Source organism: Phascolarctos cinereus, unplaced genomic scaffold (genome assembly GCF_003287225.1).
Source record: "Phascolarctos cinereus isolate Bilbo 61053 unplaced genomic scaffold, phaCin_HiC Scaffold_9;HRSCAF=440, whole genome shotgun sequence".
NCBI lineage: Eukaryota > Metazoa > Chordata > Mammalia > Diprotodontia > Phascolarctidae > Phascolarctos > Phascolarctos cinereus.
The window spans coordinates 160,567,606-160,590,324 of record NW_027556402.1 but is presented as its reverse complement, the minus strand read 5'-3'; the positions used below and the strand labels follow the sequence as shown (position 1 = coordinate 160,590,324).

The 22,719-nt window shown below is 37.7% G+C and overlaps 1 protein-coding gene and 1 long non-coding RNA gene across 2 annotated transcripts in view; one reads left to right on the top strand and one right to left on the bottom strand.

The window, feature by feature from the left end:
* ARAP2 (ArfGAP with RhoGAP domain, ankyrin repeat and PH domain 2) overlaps nucleotides 1-17,709 on the bottom strand; it is a 239,216-nt gene extending 221,507 nt beyond the window's left edge. The window contains 1 exon segment of the mRNA XM_078148406.1: nucleotides 17,620-17,709. The gene's annotated coding sequence lies outside the window, so the exon portion shown is untranslated.
* A 580-nt stretch (nucleotides 17,710-18,289) lies between these two features.
* Nucleotides 18,290-22,368, top strand: LOC110212215 (uncharacterized). The gene is made up of 2 exons (XR_002325603.2): nucleotides 18,290-18,379; nucleotides 19,707-22,368. It is a non-coding gene; the product is annotated as an uncharacterized LOC110212215 (long non-coding RNA).
* Nucleotides 22,369-22,719: the final 351 nt, after the last annotated feature.

The following is a 22,719-nucleotide window of genomic DNA, read 5'->3' as shown; positions in this document are numbered from 1 at the left end:
CACTTAATGTTCACATACAGCTTTGCTGACTGCCTGTATCACTACAGAAAAGGAAGTGGTTTTAGTAGAAAAACGTTACTTAAACAAAATCATTCCATCATTCACACAGTTCCATTTTAGGGTTATGAGAGCTTCTCTCAGTTGGTTCAAAGGTCAAATGAAGTACTTAACCAGGAAAAAGGAAAAATAACAAAAGAATTGGCTGATAAGCAGAAATTATGGGATCTTGGGAGTGATCCCATAATAAGGGGATGGCAAGGCATAAACTCTACACAGACATACTGTAGACCTTGGGAAAATATATTTCAAAGATTCTACAAAGGAAGTCAGAACAAGAAAACTGACTTTCAAAATACTTTCAAAGCTTTCAAGAATGAAAATCTGATTAAGATAAAATTATTCTGATGAAGAAAAAAAAGGAGCTGGCTAAAAAAGACAATTATCATCACTGTACTGGGAACTCAACCAACTCAGGACTTTAGGATGTATATGGAAAATAGAAGCAAGGCCAGGTAATTGTATTCAAGTCAACAGGTCCAGATAAACATCCCAATATACTAAAGCAACTTTTGAGTTCGTGGGTAAACAGCTGTCTGTGAGCTTGGAAAAAAACTCACAAAAACTAAAGTTCTGCAGGACAGGCCTCAGAAAAATGTGCCACTTTCCTAAAAGGGCCACAAGGTAGAGTCTTCAAAGCATGGACTGGCCAACTTTAACATCAATTCCTGGGGAGGGAAATACAGAACATCTTATTTAAGGAATAGTTTGTAAGCACTTGAAAAGGGAAGAATTAACATTACCACAGACTCGTCAAGCCACACTAGCCTAACCTCATTTCCTTTTGGGGATTTTTAGGCTGTTGAATCAGGGAAATACCAGAAGTATGGTATACCTAGATTTCTGCAAAACATTTGATAATTCTTGCAATATCCCTGTGGGCAGTTTAGAAAGATGTGGACAATATTAAAAGGTATTTAGGTGAATTTCAAATTTATTTAAACAGCATGACCCAAAATTCCATGATTAATCAACTTCAACTCAGCGATTATTCAAGATTGCTATAGCTCTATCATTTCCTTATTCTATTCAACATATTAATGTTTCAGATGAAGACAAAGATGGCGTATTTACAAAATTTGCAGATGTCATGAACAGAGTAATAGATAATATGTGGGATGACAGCACTGGGATCCAAAAAGATTTCCACAGTCTAGAACAGTGGATTTAAGAAACAAAATTTGAGAGACAAATACTCTAAAAAATTTTTTTTCATTTATTGTACCTTTAAGGCAGTGGGGATATGGCTTTGCATTCAGGAGGGGAAAAAAAAGAAACAAAGGATTTCAGTGGACAGTACACTCAAGATAAGTGTGACAAGGGAAACAAAATACTGATCCATTGCAATCTCAGACTCCATTAATAGAAGCACTGTCTAGAATAAGGAAGGTGATATATGCTCTTTCTGGATCTGGTATATTGAGAATCATACTTAGTTTGGGGGACCCCATTTTAGGAAGTAATATTAACGAGCTGTAGCTTATTCGACAAAACAATTGTGATGGAAAGTAGATTTGAAACTATGCCACCCAAAGATCAGTTGAAGAAACTAAGGAAGTTTATTCAGTCTAGAGAAAAGAAGATTGGGACAGGATGTGCCCGAGAGCCGTTTTCAAACATCTTAAACACTATATTGTTATAACCAAGGAAACTGTTGTTTAAAGACAACATAAGTAAAGAAGTAACAGCAATATATGTACTGAACTGCACAGAAGCTAAGTGCCTCAAGGAAAAGTTAATTCAATTACAGAAGGCACTAGAATTAAGGGGAATTTGGAAAGGCTTTTTTTCCTCTACAAGATGGGATTGCAGGTGAGACTTAATTTCATTAAAGAAAATCACAGGAATGAGACAACCTACAAAACAGGAAAATGTCTCTCTCCAAACACTTTTAGCTACAAGAGAAAAGAGATAAATGAATGTAGCATACAACCAGAAAATAAATAGAAACATATACTCAGAAAACCCAAAAAGCTATGAAAATAGAAATATTAAAAATTAAAGAGAAAAATTGTTATTAGAAAAATTAAATTGATACAAGCATAAACTGTTTTAAGCTAATAAAACCACTAACTGAGAAAAACCAAATTGCCAAAATAAAAAGGAAATTCACATCAGATGATGAGGAAATAAAGAAATTTATTACAAAATATTTTGTCCAATTGTATGCCAACAAAACTAACTTAAATGAAACAGTTGAATTTTTTCAAAAATATAAAATGCTTAGACTAAAAGAAAAAGAAATGGAGAATTTAAATAAATCACTAACTTAAGATTTGCAAAGTGCTTCACATATATTACCTCACTTAATCCTCACAACAACCCTGTGTTATTACCATCCCCATTTTACAAATGAAGAAACTGAGTCTGAGAGATAATTTGCCCAGGGTCATAAAGCAATTATCTGAGGTAGAATCTGACTCTGTCAAGCACCTGTTCTACATAACATAATATAAAATAAACCCACAAAATTCATCATTATTTCTGTATCCTACCAACAAAAGCCAGGATGAAGGGTTAGAAAAATAAATTTTACTCTATATAATTAGAGAATGTATACTGTCTCAAGAAGTCCAGCTATCTCGATTTCCCACAGGAACTATATGAATATAATTATAAAACACTCTAAAAATAAATTGTTCATGGTTGGGCTGTGCAAATGTTAAAAACTGGAACAAGAATAATTTATAGATTTAAGTATCTTACCAGACTACGGAAGGGCTGTTAATAAAATGAAACAAAATAACAAAATTCACCTTAAGATACAAAGAAGGGCAAAAACAGTCCCTGCCCTCAAGGAGTTCACATTCTAATACTGAAAACAATATGGAAACTACTACTGTACATACAAGGTACATAAAGAATGAAAGGGAAATAATCTCAGAGTTAAGACACTCGTGTTGAGGGGACCCAGAAACACTAGGAGATAGTGACATTTTAGCTGAAACTTGAAGGAATCCATGGAAATCAGGAGGCAGTGAAGAAGGAAAACCTTCAGGCACAGGGGAAGGCCAATTAAAACACACAGAGTCAGGAGGTGGCCTCGCTGTTGTGTAGAGTACCTGTGGAGCCTAAATGTAAGGAATTAGAAATGACAACCCTAGGTTCAAGCCACAGTGACTGAAAAGATGAGGAGAATAAAGAAAAGAGCAGTATGGTACTAATACCAGATGACAACCTAGAATACAAAGCAATAATCATCTAAATTATTTGATACAGGTTAAAAAATAGAAAAGTTAATAGATAAAACACCTATTGGGTACACAAACCCAGAAGCAAGTGAATGTAGCAGCATGGCAAGGACATCATCTTACTGCATTAAGAGCTCAATACTCAACAAAAACTGCTAGAAGAACATAAACGCAATCTGGGAAAAATTGGGTTTTATGAACATCTCAAACCCTATTGACCACAATAAACTTCAACTACATACATCTGATGCAGAGATAAAGGATTGATATCATGAACAAATCAGAAGAGAATGGAAGGGTATACCTTTCACAACTTGGAAAGAAGAAGAGCTACTGACTAAGTTGGGGATAGAGAAGTTAATAAAAAAAAACATACAATTTTGATAAAATAAAACTGAAAAGGTTTTATACACATACACACACAATGCAGTTAAAATAAGAAAAGAAACATTTAACTGAGGGGAAAAATCTTTGTAACAGATTTCTCTTTCATAAATGTCTAATGGCAAAGCCATATAAGGAATTCATACCCATGTACAAGAAAAAGGGCAGTAAATAAATGGTCAAAGTTTGTGAACTGGCAAGAGGAGAAGGAAGATGAGAAAAAGGAGGAGGAAAAAGGGAACAAAGAGAAAGCTATCAACGAGCATATTTTAAAAGCTACAAATGACTAATGAAGGAATACAAAAAAATTAAAACCATTCTGAGGTTCTACCTCACAGATTGGCAAAAAATGACAAGATATAAAATGATAAATGTCAAAAGGCTTGTAGGAGGATAGGCACATTAATGTTAGCGAAACTGTAAAATGACTCAACTATTCTGGAAAACAATTTGGAACCATACCCCAAAATATCATTAAACTCTTCATGCCCTTTGACCTACCAATACTACTATTAGTCATATACTCCAAAAAAGGGATCAAAGAAAGTGAAAAAAGGACTCACCTGCTCAAACATTTGTAACATTACTTTTTTATTGTAGGAAAGAACTGGAAACCAAGTAGGTACTCATCAACTGGAAAATGCACCAACGGTATTCTGGCATATAATGGAAGAGATCATCCTGACACAAAGAATGACAAAGGGGACAGATTCAGATGGATTCTTGTGAAACTTGAATGAATTGTTATAGAGTGAAGTGAGTAGAACCCAAACAACTTACACTACTACAACATGATTAAAGAAAAACAATGTTCAAAGACCTATAAATTCTGATCAATGGAATAACCACTCCTGACTCAGTAAAGGGGATCAATGAAGCATCTCTTTGCAGAGGGAAGAACAACTTTTTTTTTTGGGGGGGGTAAGGGGATGGGGAGTTAGTATTAGTGATGCAAGGAAAAAAAGAATAGAATGTAAATGAAACATCTTTAAAATGCACAGAAGAGAACAGAAGGACATTTAGAAGTGGATATAGGCAACAAGACAGCATTAATGGTATCATGTTAAATTTAATATAAGCTTGAGGGTAAATGTATCAAAGTTTCAAAGTTTCATACACAATTCTCTTTTTGTTCTCTGGATATGGCAATGTTCATTTTTGTCAAGTTCATAATTAAAAAGAAGACTATCTTGTGGAGGAAGGATTTTATTTATTTATTTATTTGTTTGTGTATTTGTTCTCTTTCTGTTTCCTTCTGGGATTGGACTAGATGACCTCTAAGATTTTATGATTTCTTATTTCCACCTTCATTTCTATTCTCTCTGCGATATTCTCTCCAAATCACTCCAACTCTCTTCTCCCACACCCCAGAAAAATCGGTGACCATCTGCTTCCCTTGGTGATATTACAGGAAAACCCTCTACCTAGATTCTACACCTTCCCCAACCCCAGTCACATTCATATAGTACTTTTCCATTTACAAAATGTTTTTCACAACCTTGTGTCCTAGGCAGACAAGTCTGTTATTCTTCCTCTATAAAATGAAAGAGACTAACCCACAGTCACTAGACTCAATTGACAGTATCAGAGTCTCAACTCCAAGTCTAGTATTATTTCCAATATACCAACTCATATCTCTTGTTTCAATTTCTTTCAAAACCTTGCTTTCAGCTAGTAACTGATCATTTACAAGGTTAAAGATATTATGATCACTTATTGAAATACCATAAGTGCCTCTTACATACAATGCACAGAGCTAGTCAATGAGGGAAATTAGAGAGGAAAAGAAAAGTAACTAAGAAAGGATCCCAGCCACACCTCTAGGGAATCAAGTGATAAGACATGTACATAAATAACTATTTGTACAATACAAACTATGACAAATATATGAAGTTTTTTTTTCTTAATACCCTCTGAATTACAGAAAGGAGGGATGAATGGATTTTGGGGGGGTGGGGAGGCAAAATTTTGAAAAAACAGGGACTCAAAAGGGGGCAGGGCAAGAAAAAATTTTTTCAGACATTAGGCAATAGCACAGGTAAGAGACAAAAAAGCATGACACAAGTTGAAAGACTTCTAGTATATCAGTAAACATTATACACACACACAGACACACACACACACACACGTGTGTGTCTGTGTGTGTGTGTGTGTGTGTGTAGCCAGCATAGGTGCTTTTTAATAGTTTCCCCAAGAAAATCACTTCTCTTAAGCAATGCTGTATAGCAGACAAAGTAAGGTAGCAGGAGAGGTCAGCAAAAGGTATCTGGGAGAGGGGGCTTTTCATTGCCATTCAATCACACCATACCACCTATGCATAGGTAGGAGCAACCTGAATGCCTGACTACGTTCTGTAAATCCCATTTCCTTACTAACAGTATGTAGTATGGGGAATATTTTGGTGTCCAAACAAACAGTACTGTAATTGTACAAAAGATGACATTCCTAAAATGTGTTCAAAATGAAAACTCATTCTGTGATGCCTTCTAAAGATTTTTACTCATCCATATTTCACTAATCAGCATCTGTCCTGATACTTGCTCAAAGTTCTATGGCCATGCCATCTAAACTTTCTTAAAGTTATTAGGCTGTATCTGTTTTTCTATAATTTCAAATGATCTGTTCTCTCACACTTCCTAAAAGTATTAAACTACTTAATTTTTTATACATTATAACTTCAAGTAATTTCACCTTAATGATTTAATGTGAATTTCATAACATTCCCTTGAGATAAGTAAATAAGTAAGCAAATAAGATAAGTTCCTATTTCTGTCAGTCTCTCAGATGTGTAACTCCCACATTATTCTTAACCCTTCACTCTGCCTCACCTCACATATACAATCAGTTGCCAATTTTGCCATTTCCATCTCTACAGCTCTCTCTTCTCCATTCCCCACTCTCTCTACACCTTAGTTCTGTACCTCTCCACTTCCTGCTCACACTACTACTGGTCTCTCTGCCTCGAATCTCCTTTCTCCCATCTATCCCCCACACAGAGGACTGAGTGATTTTTCTAAAGTGTAAATCTGACTAGGTTATTCCCCTACTCAAGAAGCACCCTTGGCTTCTAAAGTCCTTTAAAATTTGCCCTCAACTTATCTTTATAGTCTCATTAAACGTTACTCCCATTCCTGAACACTACTGTCAAGCCACATGGACCATCTCCTTATTCTTCACACATGGAACTCTAGGTTCTATCTTTGTGCCTTTATATCAGCTACTCCCATATTTGGAGTGTACCTTCTTCTTACTTATATCTCACAGAATTTCTCTTTTTTCAAGACCAAGAACCACTTTCTATAATTCCTGTCCCAAATTCAACTTCCAAATACATTATATTTATTTTGTACTTATTCTTCATACTGTTTTCTCCCCACAATAAAATGTAAACTAGAGAAAAAGAACTGTTTCATTCTTTATCTCTGCATATACAATGTCTATCAGCTTCTGAAACATAGAATACACAATAAATGCTTGCTGAATGACAAACCTGACCATCTAGAGATGTTATGCTGAATATGCATCAGCCCTCAGAACACTTCAGCCTGAAATATGCATCAAGATAAAAACAGAAGATTTCCTTTACATGAAGTTTAAAGGCTTTAGCACTTAAAAAAAAAATCACTGTGGCTAGATTAAGAAGGGAATCTCAACTGGGTCAAAAATCTTCTATCAAATATTTCTGATAAGGTTCTGATATCATACACAGGAAATTAACACAAATACATAAAAGCAGGAGTCATTCTCTAATGGATAAGTGACAAAACAGAATAAAAAAAATTATTAGGCATTTCCTATGTGTCACACAGTGTTTTAAGTATTGGGAAAAGAAAGAGAAAAACAACATACTTCCTGATCTCAAAGAGCTCACATTTGATTGAGTAAATGAAGACTTACTTCAGCTGTAGGATACTTGGAAAGGCCCAGTGGACCTTCGAGTTCTAAAGGAAAGATCCAAAGCTTCTCAGTGCGCTGCAAAATAGATGATAACTAAATGATTCTGTGACAGATAAGACCTAATGGTGCTCCATCAGATCAGAAGGAATGTAGTTGGACACACTTCCCTCATCAAAGTAACATCAGAGGCCATACCTACTATGTATCCAAAGGCCTAAAAAGAGTCCAGGGCCCCAAACTACTGGGAAGGGAAAATCATGATAGTATTTCATCAATCCTGGGTTTGGTGAGGGTGGTTGGGAAAAAGAGTATTGCACCAGGTTGGGTAGCTGTGCCTTCTTTTTAAAGGTTATGAACAACTCGTTTTCAAAAGAAAACTTTTAAATTTTTAAAGATTGCTCAAATCTCTAATAAGACAAATGCAAACCAAAACAATTTTGAAGGTTTACCTCACATGCACCAAATTGGCAAAGATGACAAAATGTGAAACTAGTCAATGTTGGAAGGGTGGACAGGCTACAGCAAGACAGGTATACTAATATGCTCTTGGTGGAGCTATGAATTAGTCCAACTATTCTGGAAAGCAGTTTAAAATTATGCTTAAAATCAGTGACTAAAATGTCCACACTCTTTAACCCTGGGATTTCATTACCAGATATGAACCTCTAATAGGATTGATGATAGAAAAGTTCAATATATGTCAAAATATTTTATTAATTACATGCCAGGCAATTGGGAAATAGCGAGATACACTGTGGTGCATAAGCACAATGGCATATTACTGATCCATAAGAAATGATGAAAATGAAGAAATCAGAGAATTATAGGAAGACCAATACAAACTGACACAATAAAGTTAGCAGAAAAAGGAAAACAATCTACACAATGACAATAATGTATATGAAACAATAAAATGAAACTGGATGCTACATAATTTTAAAGACAACTTTTTGCCCCTGAAAAGAGTTGAGAAAAGGCACCTCCCTTTTGTATTTACTGAGGTTAAGAAACTATGGGTATAGAATATTGTCTATATTATCAATAATTGTTGACATTTCAGTTAATTTTGCTAATTTCAAATTTTTATATTTAATTTTTTATTTGTTTTTAACATTTATATGACAGAAGACTCACTGGCTAGAGAAACTAATCAGAAATGAATGCCATGTAAAAATAAAAAGCAGCAATAAAAAGGATTTTTTTTTAAAAGTCAGGAAGAAATTAGCATCTAACTGGTAACCAACACTACATGACTGGTCCACTGCTTTTCTCTTCTCTACCTCTGGAGAATCTGAAGAAGAACAACAAGGTAGAGATAGGCTCAGACCTGCATCATTAAAAAGAGTATTTACACAGATGAAATTATAGATATTTGCAAGTATTGAGAAGCCAAATGATGTAGAGTGATGCTGGAGCACGTATTTCTGCCTCTACACCTTTCAGTCATGTTGGTCTCCTGCCCACTGATCTGAAATATCATACCTAATCATTAGACTGAGAGACCTTTGACCGAAAGGACTGAAGGCTTTTTTGGCCTTTCTTTGTATTCCCAGGGCTTAGCCCAGTGCCTGGCTAATAGTAGTCCTACCTGACCCCCATGTCTTAGCACTAACTTCAGTTATGAATCTTTCCCTTACTACCAAAGTCTTCATTGATCAATCTATTGCCCAATTTCCTATACTGTCTGGAGTCAAAAACCAATTAGTACTTTATGTCTTGTATGGTTCTATTATTGGTTTTTGTTGATTTCCTATTTCTAATTGGTCCATAACTGCCTATGAGCAGTAAATATTATATCCTTTTTTTATTCTCATAGTACCTTACCTTATGGCAAGTATATGGTATTTGCAAAAAAAAATACATATTAATATTTTTAAGCAGAGTTGTGTGACAGGAAAGACTAGCAAGAAATATGACTTTGTCCATGCCATCAAGGAATAGGAGAACGTACTTTGAGGTATATTAGATAACTGGAAGACAAAAATATGTTCTGGACACAAGATTTTGCTGCATGATCCAAGAAGAAAGGATACGTTTAAGGAAAAAGGTCAAATTTTAGTGCGTTTTCTCATTCAGTGGCTACTGAATTAGGTAATTAGTTTTGTTGAAATCTTACTCTCAGAATTTAAAATTTTGTACCCACCTCTTCTTGGTTCAGTGAAAGTCAAAGTTGCAATTTTGCCTTCACTCATTCTGAAAAGTCCTTATTAAAAGTAGATAATATTTAGGTTCAGATACTATCTCAACAATCAAGTGCCTGATCATATCATTATCTTTAATAAGCCTTCCATCTCCTCCATGATTCTTGCCAAAGCAGTCCATCTGGTTTTTAAGCTAATTGGCTAGCATTAGAAAATGCATTTTAAATCCTGAATTGGAAGATCTTTGAAGTAAAGGCTTTAATCATTTGGCAATTAGAAGAGTACAACTTTTTGAGTCCCCATGAAAGCAGGAATAGTAGAGGTGTAAAGAGCAGTAGGTCAGTTTCTGGGTTGAATGAGGTTGAGAAGTCACACATATATTAGTTAGGCTTGATGATGAAATAGCACATAAACCTGACTTCTAGCTATATCAACATGTATAGTGCTAACATCATGAAACTACAGTCATGAAACTGCTATATTTCATCTTAAGTGTGAACAGGACATAAATTTTAACATCCAGTCAGGTCAGCTTAGTAAATGCAGATTTGGGGTTTACAAATAGAAACCACAGATACTCATTTAAAAGTGTTTTGGGACCCAAAATCCTCCATTCCACTGAATTTTGGGACCAAGATTTGGGTCTGTGCAGAATCAATTTAGCTCCAAAACATTCTTTACTTTTCCATTTATAAGTAGTAACTTTGACTTCAATATTAATTTTGTGATTAGGTCCTTTCAGATTGGTTCACGATTTCTATGATGTGCTATGATGACAACCATTTCAAAAAACTTCTCCAAACTTAAAAGTCCATTTATACATTCAAGATTGGTGAAAAAAAAATGGTTAGGATTTGGCCCAGATGATCACTTTGGTCTTTAAAATTCTAGGGCTCCACTGAAGATACTGTCAGACTCAGTTGATGTGATAGTTAGTTTTGTTGATCTTTTTCCTCTTTCTCTTTTATTCTTGGTTATAGGGGATGACTCCCAGTGAAGGAATATATATCTAGAGAAACAGGGTGATATAAAAACAAGATATCCATTTTTATATCTATGGCAATGAATCTATGATTTACTGACCATCTAACTGCATCAAAAACAGGGATGAAAGGATAGATATTAGAATAAAGAACACATTTTGAGACCTGAAAGAGACCTCAGCAGACAACTAGGCCAACATTCAGACTGTACTTGAGGCCTTCCAATGAGGGAGAATTCACTACTCCATGAAGCACATCATTCTACTTTGGGATAGCTTTGAGGAAGCTTTTCCTGACTTCCACTTAGACCAGGGGTGGGGAAGCTGGGGCCTCGAGGCCACATATGGCCCCCTAAGTCCTCAAGTTCAGCCCTTTGACTGAATCCAAATTTTACAGAAAAAAATCCCCTTAATAAAAGGATTTGTCTGGTAAAACTTGGATTCAGTCAAAAGGCAACATCCAAGGACCTAGAAGGTCCTTGGTTCTGCCCTATGGGACTGAGTAGGACAAGCAAAATCCCTCATCTATGTTAACAGCCCTTCAAATACTTGAACACACAAAAGCTATCACAAAAAAACCAGTTCCTTCAACTGATCCTCATGGGGCATGGACTTAATTACCTTCATTCTGACTAATGGACTCTATCAGCAAGTATCAATATCTATCCAAAACTGTGACACGCAGGACTGAACACAATATTCCAATGTCATCTGACCATCGCAGAGTATAGAGAGAATAATATCTCCATTAGAATGTAAGCTTTTCCAGGACAGGAACCATTTTTGCTTATTCTTTGTCAACCTAAAGCTTAACACAGTACCTAATATGCAACAAATGCTTAATAAATACTTACTGGTTGATTGATTATTTCAAGAAGCCATTCTCTCAGTACACTTAAGCAGGGGAGAGGGAAGAAGGAAAAGGAGTGCTATCATAACACACTGCTGACTATTACTGCCATCATAAATTACTAAAGCACACTCATCTTTCTGACTTTACGTGCCCCATTTGGTTCTGCAGAAGAGCTTTTTCTTATTGTTGCTTGTTTCATTTTGTTGTTGTTTTTTTTAACACCCCACCCCCCACCCCAGCCAGTGTAGAAAATATGGCATAGTAGAAAAACCTTTACATTTGGAGTCAAAGGGCTCCAAATAAGTGACTGCTGGCTCTCTCAGCTACTACCTAGGTGACCTCAGGCAAGTCACTTCACTGTTCTGAATTTTCATTTGTAAAATAAAAGCCCTGAATGTGAGGACCTCTAAGATACCTTCTAACATTAAATCTCTGATCCTATGACTAAATATATAGAGAGATAGATGACTACAAATACCAATATGTGTGTGCGTGTATTTACTTATTTGTATATCTGCTGATGCTTACGGTACTGTCCCTCTCCAGCAAAACCTTGGACTTTTGGTGAAGGAAAAAAGATCTATGCACATGACTGAAATACAAGATAATATAAAATAAATATCATAAGCAATATAAGCAGAGTATTCTAAACATGCAGAGAAGTCATTTCTACCTATGGGTGATCATAAGAGGAAGAAAATAGCATTTCGCCTTGTCCTTTAAGACTGTGAGTAGGATTTTCAAAGACAGAGAATGGAGTGGGGAAGAAAACAGGGCATCAGCAGAAAGTGAGAGAAGCACAAAGAGTTTTTATAGGGTAATAAAGTATGCCAGTTTGGCTAGCGTATGGGACTGGTATAGAAAAGAAGAGAGAAGACTACAAAATGTGGGAACTTCGAATACCAAGCTAAGTACTAAGGATTCTATGTGGTAGTCAAAGGAGTCACTGGAAGTTTCTAAGTACGGAAATGACAGCCACAGCTGTGCATCTGGAAGATTGGTTTGGCAGCAGGGCCTATAGAGAATGGACATTTCAGGGGCTGGAGGCAAGGAGACTAGTTCAGAGGCCATTAGGAGTCATTGTTGCTGATGAGTGAATTAAGTAAGATTTTTGTGGGGTCAGAGGTAAACCATGATACTGTCTTTGCCCGGATTAAATATGCTATACTGGTCTATAGCTACTAAAAACTCAGCAACAATCATTGATGATTGTTATCATCAATAAAAACGATTCCATAAAGGCGCCTATAAAACCCCAACATGGTACAGAGGTGACAATAGCTTCTCCTAGGTTATGTCCTCCATTCACACCATAATCACCCTAGATGGCAGCCCTCACCTCCCTGGGAGACTACTTCCATAGCCTCCTAATTGTTTTCTAATCCTAATCCACCCTCCACATAGTTGGCAACCTGACATTCCTAAAGCATAAAGGTCAGTCCACATTGTTTCCCTGTTCAACAAGCTTCAGAACTTCCTTTATAATAAGACCTCTTCTGTTTGGCATTTAAAGACCTTCATGATCTTGCTCCAGCCTCATTTAGGCATCACTCACACTCGCACACTGTATGCTCCAGTTAAGAAAGTCTTATTTGTGGTTCTCCACGCAAAACTCTCCTTCTCTCCCAGATTTCATGTCTTTATACAGTCTCCGAATACCTGAAACGTTCTCCTTTTCAAGTCTGCCTCTTGGAACCAATGGCTCCCTTCAAGTCTTAGCTCAAGGATACTTCCTCCTTCAAGAGCCCTGATTCCCCTGATTGGTCCTGCCATCCCACTCCACACACACCCCAAAATCCACTAGATACTTTGTATCTATTCTCTAATTACTTAACTGTGAACATGTCATATCCTCTCTCTCCCAACAAAATGTAGACTCCTTGGAGACAAAACCACTTTTGCACATGTACCCCCTGAACTAAGCATCATGCTTGGCACATGGCTGGCACTTTGTCAGCAGACTCAAAGCTCTAGCAGCTCCTTCTAAGCTGTAGGAAGGTCACAACTTCTCTGAGCATCAGTTTCCTCTGCTGTAAAATGAAGATAGTAATATTTGCAATCCCTACTCTCACAAGCTTGGTTGTGAGCAAAGTCCTCTGCAAAACTTAAAAAGTAAAACTTAACCGTGAATTTCTACTGTTCTATATTTTCACATCACAGTGTAAGGATATATTATTTGATACTTTTTCTCCTACTGACAAGTTCATTTAGTTGAGGTTACTTTCAAAGACTCAAATGGATCTGGGTTTTCACTGATTCAGAAGTTCCCTCCAATGAGGCAGACCACAAGCCATCCATGTCTGCCCATCCTGTGATGGTCATCTGTTTTCCAAAAGTTTGCCACAGAGGCTATACCTTGCTTTCTCCCTGCATCAAGAGACTAGCAATGGAGCACTTGGCCTATGCACTAGTCATTCCTTGCTCTCACCACATGACCAGCCCATCTTCTTCTCCTGTCACACAAGAGGTTACCTAGGACTATCTCTTTCCCTCAAACATTCCATACTCCTCTACTTCCCAACTTTTGTTTTTTTCCCTTGGCCTAGAAAGTCCTCCCTACCTGTTCCCTGACTGACATCTCCTACTCATTCTTTAAAATCCAAACTAAATTCTACCTCCCCCATGCATATCAAATTCCCCCATTCTCCCTTCAAAATGCATATAACACTTTATTTAACAATCCAAGGAATATTCAGCACGAATTATTTTGTATCCCAGTTATTTGCACGGCCCTTTTTTTCCCTACTGAACTTTTAAATTTTACGAGGGCAAGGTTTCAATCTTATCTAAACTGAATTTTCCTCAACATCTAGCATTGGATTCCAGATATAGTGGGCCTCTTGTATATATCTATTTCCATACAGGCTGGCTCTCCTGTTACAGTTTAAGCATCCTGAGGGCAGAGATACTTTTTGGCTTTTTCTTTTTATCCCACAGAGTAAGTTTTTAATAAATACTTATTGCTTTATGGATTACAACAGAAACTATCACATCTGTAGATCTGGCTGTAATCACTGAAGCAGCCCTTCTGTGAAGCATAGAGTGACTGAGCATATCCTATACAAATCATAAAATCTCTAATGCAGGGATCAAATTTTGTGTCATCTTTGTTTTTAAGATTCATGTCAACTAGAAGTAATTTACTGCTCTGAAGTTCAAATACCTCCTTTGTTGTTAAAGTTTAAAATCTCTATTACTTTCTTGTGATGGGCTTCATGGTCAGCAGTATTGACTGGTCTGAATAACATCTCCCAAGTGCCTCCACCCTCTTCCAACTTAATCAGCATTGTCAACCTGGCTTTTATGAATCAACTTATATTCATTTTTCTGACAGAAGCATCAGTAATAATGTGAGATTTTTTTCCATTTACAAGTACTTGGCCTCTTTAAATTTAATCTTTTGCATCAATCTGCATGCTATATATACACACATACATACACATACATATGTGTGTGAACTTTTTTGGGCATTTAAATTTCTAAAAATTGTGCATCTCCCCATACTGCTTCATTGTTAATGCCTTATACTAAAATATCATTAAACTACAAACACACACCTCTCTCAGGATGGGCTTCAAAGGGAAAAGATTCTGATCTACTCACTGCTCTCAGATAATCAATCATTTATATTGTGTACTGGGAGAAATCTGTTGCTCAACACTGATAATCAATGGCAACAGAAAGAGTCAAGCAATTCACTTAAGACCCAAACTCAATTTCTTCTTGCGAATACATACATCAAGTTCTAACTACTCTCTGACTGCTAACAAGGATTAGAGGGCTTTGGGGGTGGAAGGCGAGATGAGGAAAGGAACAACATAATGGTTTCAGTATCATCTTAATTAATGAGATAAGGAAATAGGATGCCTTCCCCACAAATACAGATTTAATCTGGATAAACATGAAAAAAATTGAAATGATACATAGAATAATTTCAGATTTTCCTTGGAAAGAACAAAAAAGGCACATCATCTTACTTCAAGCTTTACTGGACAAACCTGAGTTTCCTATTTTTATTATGTAAATTACAAGATTTGGCCATGTTAGTAACAACCAAAAGGAAACTCCACCATTGCCCTATAAAACTATCAAGGGCGGAAATACCTAATAAGTTATAAGAGGGGGGTTCAAGCAATAAATATCATTTTAAATTTGTCTCTTTAATAGCATCTTTGATCAAGATTACTCAAAGAGTTTCAAAAGTGATGCTCACTAGTTCTCTGTATGGAAAGGTTATCGTTGCTTCAACTTATTCTTGTTTATAAAAAAAATATATCATTATAAAGTCCCATTGGGCCAAGGGCCATATACAGGAAATTTTATATTAATGAAAAGTCAGAAATAGTTATAGGGTACATAAGATTACACCATACCACCTCAAAAGTAACTGGGAATGGGGGTGGGGAGCAGGGAACAGTCTCCCAGCTTCAAGTCATAGGTCAAGGCCTTATGCTACCCTAAATCCAAGTACTTAGCATAGTCTAGAGTTCAACATACTACTTTCTTCGAGTTCAAAACTTCATCTACAGTGGCTCAAAAATCATTTTTCAAATATCTAAATACTTAGTGTATTAAATATTAAACACTTAGTGCAGACTGATAGTCATTAAAGGGGGAAAAAATCATTGGTTATTTAACTACCATCAGCATAACCATTCAATGTTGGCCAACTCATATTAAATCTGACAAGTCTCTGGAGGAAGTAGAAAAATACAAACACGCATACACACCCACATAAATAAGTTTTAAAGAGTCATTCAATTTATCCCCTAGCTATGTTTTAGTTTAAATAAATCCTTGTTGAGTACCACAAGCCAAGGCTTTAAGACTTCAAATTTAAGATTCATGTTAAATTGTTTGTAAGTGAATTTAGTGTGTAAGAAAAGAACTGGAAATATTTGCTTCCACATCAGTAGATTTATATCCTACTTTCACGACCCACTTTTTAAACATTATGAAATAGACAATTTTCTTATCCACCTTTTGCCCTAAATGTGTTTCTCTGGTGAGTTCATGAAGGTCAAGTAAATACTTATTAGTATTCTCTTTTTATTTTAAACAAAATTAAATGAACTTCCTTTTAGAAAAAACCATGACCTCAAGTTTCCCAAGTACCCATGGGCACTGTTCAATAAACCAGTGTGGGCATAAAGTGCTTAAGGAAAAAAAATCAATTCTGACCTTGTAAGTACAGTACTATAATTAGGAATAATAATAGCATCAAAAGTAAAGTACACTATTAAAACGGCTTATTTTTAAATACAAATCCATTTCTTTCTCTCAAGACCTGGACAACAGGGATCTCAACAACTGCAAAGGCAAACCAGTAATGCTGCCAACATCCAAGTGAAGCTGAAACAAACTTCAGGATCACATTACACAATATCTAGGGATGTTTTCTTACATTTTCTTCCTTATCAAAGGCCTTATACTTCACTATATGATAAAATAGAAGTTCCAACCCAAAGTAAAAAAATCTCCACAGAAATATGTTTAAATGACCATAAAGGGGAAAAAAAAAACCCTGAAACAAATGCTGGGTGAAAATAAAACTGAATATTACAAGAATACAGTTGTATTCCAAAGTTCTCAATGGCAAGAGAGTGCCCGAAATCTGTAAACCACAGTATTTCTCTGTAGATAATACAATTTTCCTGCAAGTGAAGGTCAAACTACTGTAATTAAAGGTAATTAACCGGGCCTTCACAGTAGTGTAACCTAACAAGCTGGGAGCTGTCGAGCACAGGCGTAAAGCAAACCGAAGGGATTATTTGCACGCCGTAAATAACTACTTTATTCCTGCAGCTCAATAAACTCAGACCCTTTTGAAGACAAGTCGGATTTTCTTTTTTAAATAACAGGCTTGTTTTGATGGTTTGTCCCTCTCCACAAATCCCAGAGGCAGAGGGAGTTCCTAGCCCTATATCAGTTTCTGCTTCTGATTTCCTTTAAGACTCCCACGCCAAGAAGTGAAATTAAGGGGGCAGGGACCCAAGCCAAGCACATTTCACTCTAGAAAATTACTAAGGAAAAGTTTTTTGGTTTACTGTTTTTTAAATCCCCACCACCTTAGAGCAAGAAACTCGGCGCGGCCCGAGATCTCCAAGCACTTACTGAACGCACCAGCATCAAGACGGGCACCGACGTCTCCGCGGCCGATGGGGCTCCGGTCTCTCGGGCTGGCGGGCGTCCCTTAGCTCCCTTTCTCTCTTCCCCCCCTTCCTCCTCCTCCTCCTCCTCGTTGGCTTCTCTCCTCTCCCTGCTGCGGGCGGGCTGGCGCGTGCGGCGCTGTCAGATCCCGGACTGGGGCCGTGGCCGCGCGCACCTGAACGCTCGGCAACACCTGGGCGAGGTGGCTGGCAGAAGAGCGAGCACACGAGCGACCGAGCGAGCTGTCGGGCGGGCAGGCGGCGGCGGCGCAGGCGGCGCTACCCCGGAAGAGCCGCGCCCCCTGCCCAGCTCCCATGCCCAGGTGTCTCCTCCTCCTGATCCTCCTCCTCTTCCCTCCGCCTCCTCCTCCTCTTCCCTCCTCCTCCTGCCACCTTCCGCCGCCTCTGCCTAGGCTTCACCCCGCCGAGCGCCGCGGGGGAGGGAAGCTCCGGAGCCGGGAAAGCCGCGCGCGTCGGCGGAGGCGCTGTCGGAGCTCCGGCTCACCCGCGGGGGCGGCCGGGCCGGCAGTCCCTGCTCTGCTGCATATTTGAGCAGCTGACTCAGTGCCCGCTCCGCTTTCCAGGGCCCCGCAGCGCAGCGCTGCCCCTTTCACTCCTCACCTCGGCCGCCCCCCGCACTGCCCGGCCTCCCACGCCGCACCTGGCCCGGACCCGCCCCTGAGCCGCGCAGGGACCGATCCCCGGCACGACTCCGAGGGGACCAGGTGGGACCAACCCCCCACCCACTGACTCAGCCTATCGCTCTCTTGGGAGGGTGGGGGGAGCCGGTTGACCACCGGGCTAAAAAGCCACCTTAACTCGCCAGCCGTCGTAGCATGATGAGATGATTGTCCTTATTGGAGACTGGAAAGGACAGTGTTGTCCAACTCATTCTTTTGTTTTTTGTATATTTTGTATATTTTAAAATCTCCCCTCACCCATCTCTGGAATTGAGGAAGGAAGGAAGAAGGAGGGAAGGAAAAGAAGGGAGGGATAGAAGGAAAAAGTGAAGGAAGAGAGGGAGGGGGAAAGGAAAGAAGAAAGGAGTGAGGAAGGGAAAAGGGAAGAAAGGAAAGGAGGGAACAGTGATCATTTATAGTCCCGCAAAACAAATTCGCCCGTTGGCCATCCACGAAAATGTGTGCCCGACTCTACATTTTAAGTTCCTTACCTCTCTGTCAAAGGGGTGTGGCATGTTTCACCTTTAGTGTTCTGGATTTATGGCTCCCTGCATTGATCAAAAGTACTAAAAGTCTTTCAAAGCTGTTTTTTTCTCAATGACAGTATATAAATTGCTCTAGTTCTACTTCACTTTGCATCAGTTCATAAAAGTCTTTCCAGTTTTTCCTAAAACAGTTCATTTCAGTTATTTTCTACAGTACAATATTCCATTACATCCTCCAATAGAATATCCCCTTAAGTTCCGATTTTTTGTTACTATGAAAAGAACTGCTATGTTTACGTACCTTTCTTTTTGTTTGATCTCTTTGGCATATTGGCCTAATAGTGGTGTTGCTGGGTAAAAGGGTGTGCATGATTTAACAATTTGGGGGACGTCGTTCCTAATTGTTTTCCAGAATGGCTGAACCAATTCATATTACATACTAACACTGCATTATTTGACTTTTCCCACAAGCTCTCTAATATGTTTCATTTTCCGCATTTGCCATCTTTGCCAAGTCTGATGGGTATGAAGTGGATCCCCAAAGTTGCACTAAGTTGCATTTCAGTAATTATTAGTGATCTAGGTAGAGCAGACATATCAAATACAGGCCTGAGCACACAGCCCACTACATTCTCAAGTACAGCCAGAAACAGATTAAAATACATTTTGGGTGAAATGTTTAACAAAATAAATAAAATACAGTAAAACATAGATAATGTTAATAAGTATTTTTCTAAGTCAAGATCCTTATGTATAATTTAGTGCCCCTCCCTCCATTTCTATTTGAATTTTACACCATTGACTAGAAACATGTCTTTTCAACTGATTGCTGATAGCTTGGATTCCTTCCTTCCTGCTGATTTACTTTAACCTCATTTATTTTGCAGATGTGGAAACTGAGCCCCAGAGAAACAGAAATGGCTTTCCTAAAAGCACACCAAGTGCTAAATGGCTGAATCAGGATTCAAACCCACTTCTGAGTCAAGATGCCGTGGGCTTTCCATTACATCGTGCATTTCTAAATTCCTGAAACTTCCCCTTTCTTGGTTTTTCTCACAAGTTGGTTTAGTGCAAAGGTCAACTGTAAAATGAAAGGAATTTGAATAACGTTTAAGGTTTCATGCAGCTCTAAATCTCTGCTATATTTGCACTGAGATTGGATTTCCTTAAAAGATTTAATAGTCTTGGTAGACACAGCAAAGGACTAAAGCAAGCTCATGATCTTTCACAATTCTCTGGATTCCGTAGAGCTGACCATGTGTAGGTGGTAAAAGGAAGTACCTATTTGGTGTGAAAGTGCTCCTCCTACCCAAAATTTACCGCTGAGGAGCCAGAATGCCCACAATTTCCACCTTAGTCACCCGAAGGCTTTAACACAAGTGAAGACTTCACAATTCTTCAGAAACTAAATCATCAAAGGTCATTAATGACCGAATCACCTGGCCTTTTCTACATTTTCCAAGATCTTTCTCCTGCATTTGATGGTAACCATCCTTATCCTTCTTAAAACCAATGTCCTTTGCTTCAGTTTCCCTTCTCCTTCTCTGACCTTTGTTTCAGTGACTCTGAATTTGAATAACCCTGTGGTTGCCCATATGCTATCACCTTCCAGAAACTCATGCATTCCCATGGCTTCAACTGTTGCTAAGTCTAAATGTCCACCTTCTCTGCTGACCTTCAGCCATCTCCATCAGTCTGAATATTTTCACTTGAAGATGAGACAGTTTCTGAAACAAAACATTTCAAGGCACTAAACTCATCTGCACTACTTCCCCCTCCATATATATGTATAGATAGGTTGAGTTGAATGTATATGTATTGATATGTTGGATTGGGCCTGGAAGGATGGATAATATTTCTATTAGTAGAATGGAAGGGTTAGGATGTTGCAGTTAGGAGGAATAAAATGATCAATCATTTGGATGCAGAAATGAGTATGTATTCCAGGAAAATGAATATAGGGTGAAAAGAATGACACAGGTTAAGAAGTGAGAGTGGTATATAGGAGTACATGCATATGTATGTACACACACACACATATATACACTTACATACATGTGTCTATCAGACTTCAGTCTGATTGGTATTCAAGATCCTCCACAATTTGTCACAATGTTCATATCCATCTATATCTCCCACTACACTTCCATTTACCACTCTCAAACCTTAGCCTATGTCATCATCTCTCATCCTATATTAATTCTCCTGCAATACATACTCATTTCTGCCTCTGAATGGTTGTTCATTTTATTCCTCCTACCTGCAACATCAGACCCTTCCTGTCTAGTAAAAATACCATCCACTCTTCAAGGGCTCTCAATAGAGCCTTCCCTGACTATGCTAGTTCAAATGAATTTTCCCTTCTCTGACTTCCTGTAGCCCTTAAAGGCTAATTATCACACAAGAAAGCACTTGATATCATAGTGATTGAAACTGTTAAAAATATATATATTTTGGACATTCAGTGGGAATAACATAGGTATTTGTTATACTCCCAGGAGATCCCAACACGTATGTGATCCAGCCTGTTTTATGAGACTTAAAAGAAATTAAGGTTTATAAAGAACTCAGAGAACACTATTGTGTAGAGTAGATATATCCATTGCATCTTCTATAAGACTCATAATGACTTTAACTTTGACATATAATAAAACTAAGAGTAAAATTAAACTCCATTATATTGTTTGTGCCCCCTACTAGAATATAAACTCTATTAAGGCTGTTTCCAGCTCTGAGATTCTGTAATTCTAGGTATCCCCCCACATTGCCTTGCACAGTAACCTGTATATAGAAGATAATAAATATCTGTCGAGTGAATTACGGTTGGGTTTCTATGATGCTTCATGGAACATGTTCCTTCATTTTAAGTTGATTGCTTTGGGAGGTATATTATCTCTTTCAGGTCACTCGTGTACCATTTACTGTATGGTTATAGGACAGAAATAGCATCATTTAAAAATACCCAGTCAACTCAATTATCCACTCTAATGAACAGGAACAGAAGATGGAATGCATTCATTGACTGTCAAGTTTTTGCTTCTTATCCCTTCATGTTTGCTTTTGGACTTTAGTTTATAAAACATCATAAAATTCATTTTTCCAGGCTGCATCTTGAGGGGAAAATATAGCTCCAAACATCCTTTTTATACTTCCTCAGAAAGCCACACACAAAGGATAATTCAAGACAAGTGAGAGACACAGAAGTTAAAAAGAAGAAAGAAAAAGGAAGAGCAGGAGGAGAGCAAAGGAAGCAAAAAATAGGATTAGGAAATGGCTAAATTTCTAATTAAAGCACAAAAGCAAGAACTAGAATAAATTGCTTGGAAAGCAATAAAATAAAATGGGTAAAACATTAAATTGGTCTCTGGAATGTGCACAAATATTTTACTTCATATGCAATTGTACTTTGTTTAATTATACACATTTGAGAAGAAATAGCCTTGTGTAAAAGCTTATAGGCAAGTAAAGTGAACAGTTGTTTCTCATTCTATGCTTATGGGCTCTGAGTTCACACTGTAACTTGAATAAACAAAATGTATTTGGGGTTAAGTTTTTGAATAAGTTAGCATCTTTTGTCCAAGTTCAACAAACATATTCTGCTTAAGAGAAGGAAGTAACTCAAATGAGTTTCTTGGAGGAGAAAAGGTGGTAAAGAATACTTGGGGGTTTTCTGAAAGGGTTTTCTCATCATTTTGAAGACTTTAACCAAGTTACTTCCTGTTTGCATAATGGCACCAAAAACTGATGCCTACCTGAAAGCATCTTTGTCATAGGTTTCAAGTACTGTTTGTACCTTTGGTTTGTGACTTCAAGGTCTGTTGATTTCTTTTTTTTTTTTCTTAAATGAACCTCTTTTCTTAGCAGTAAGCCTAGAAGAAGTATTGCAAGTTTCTTTCATGC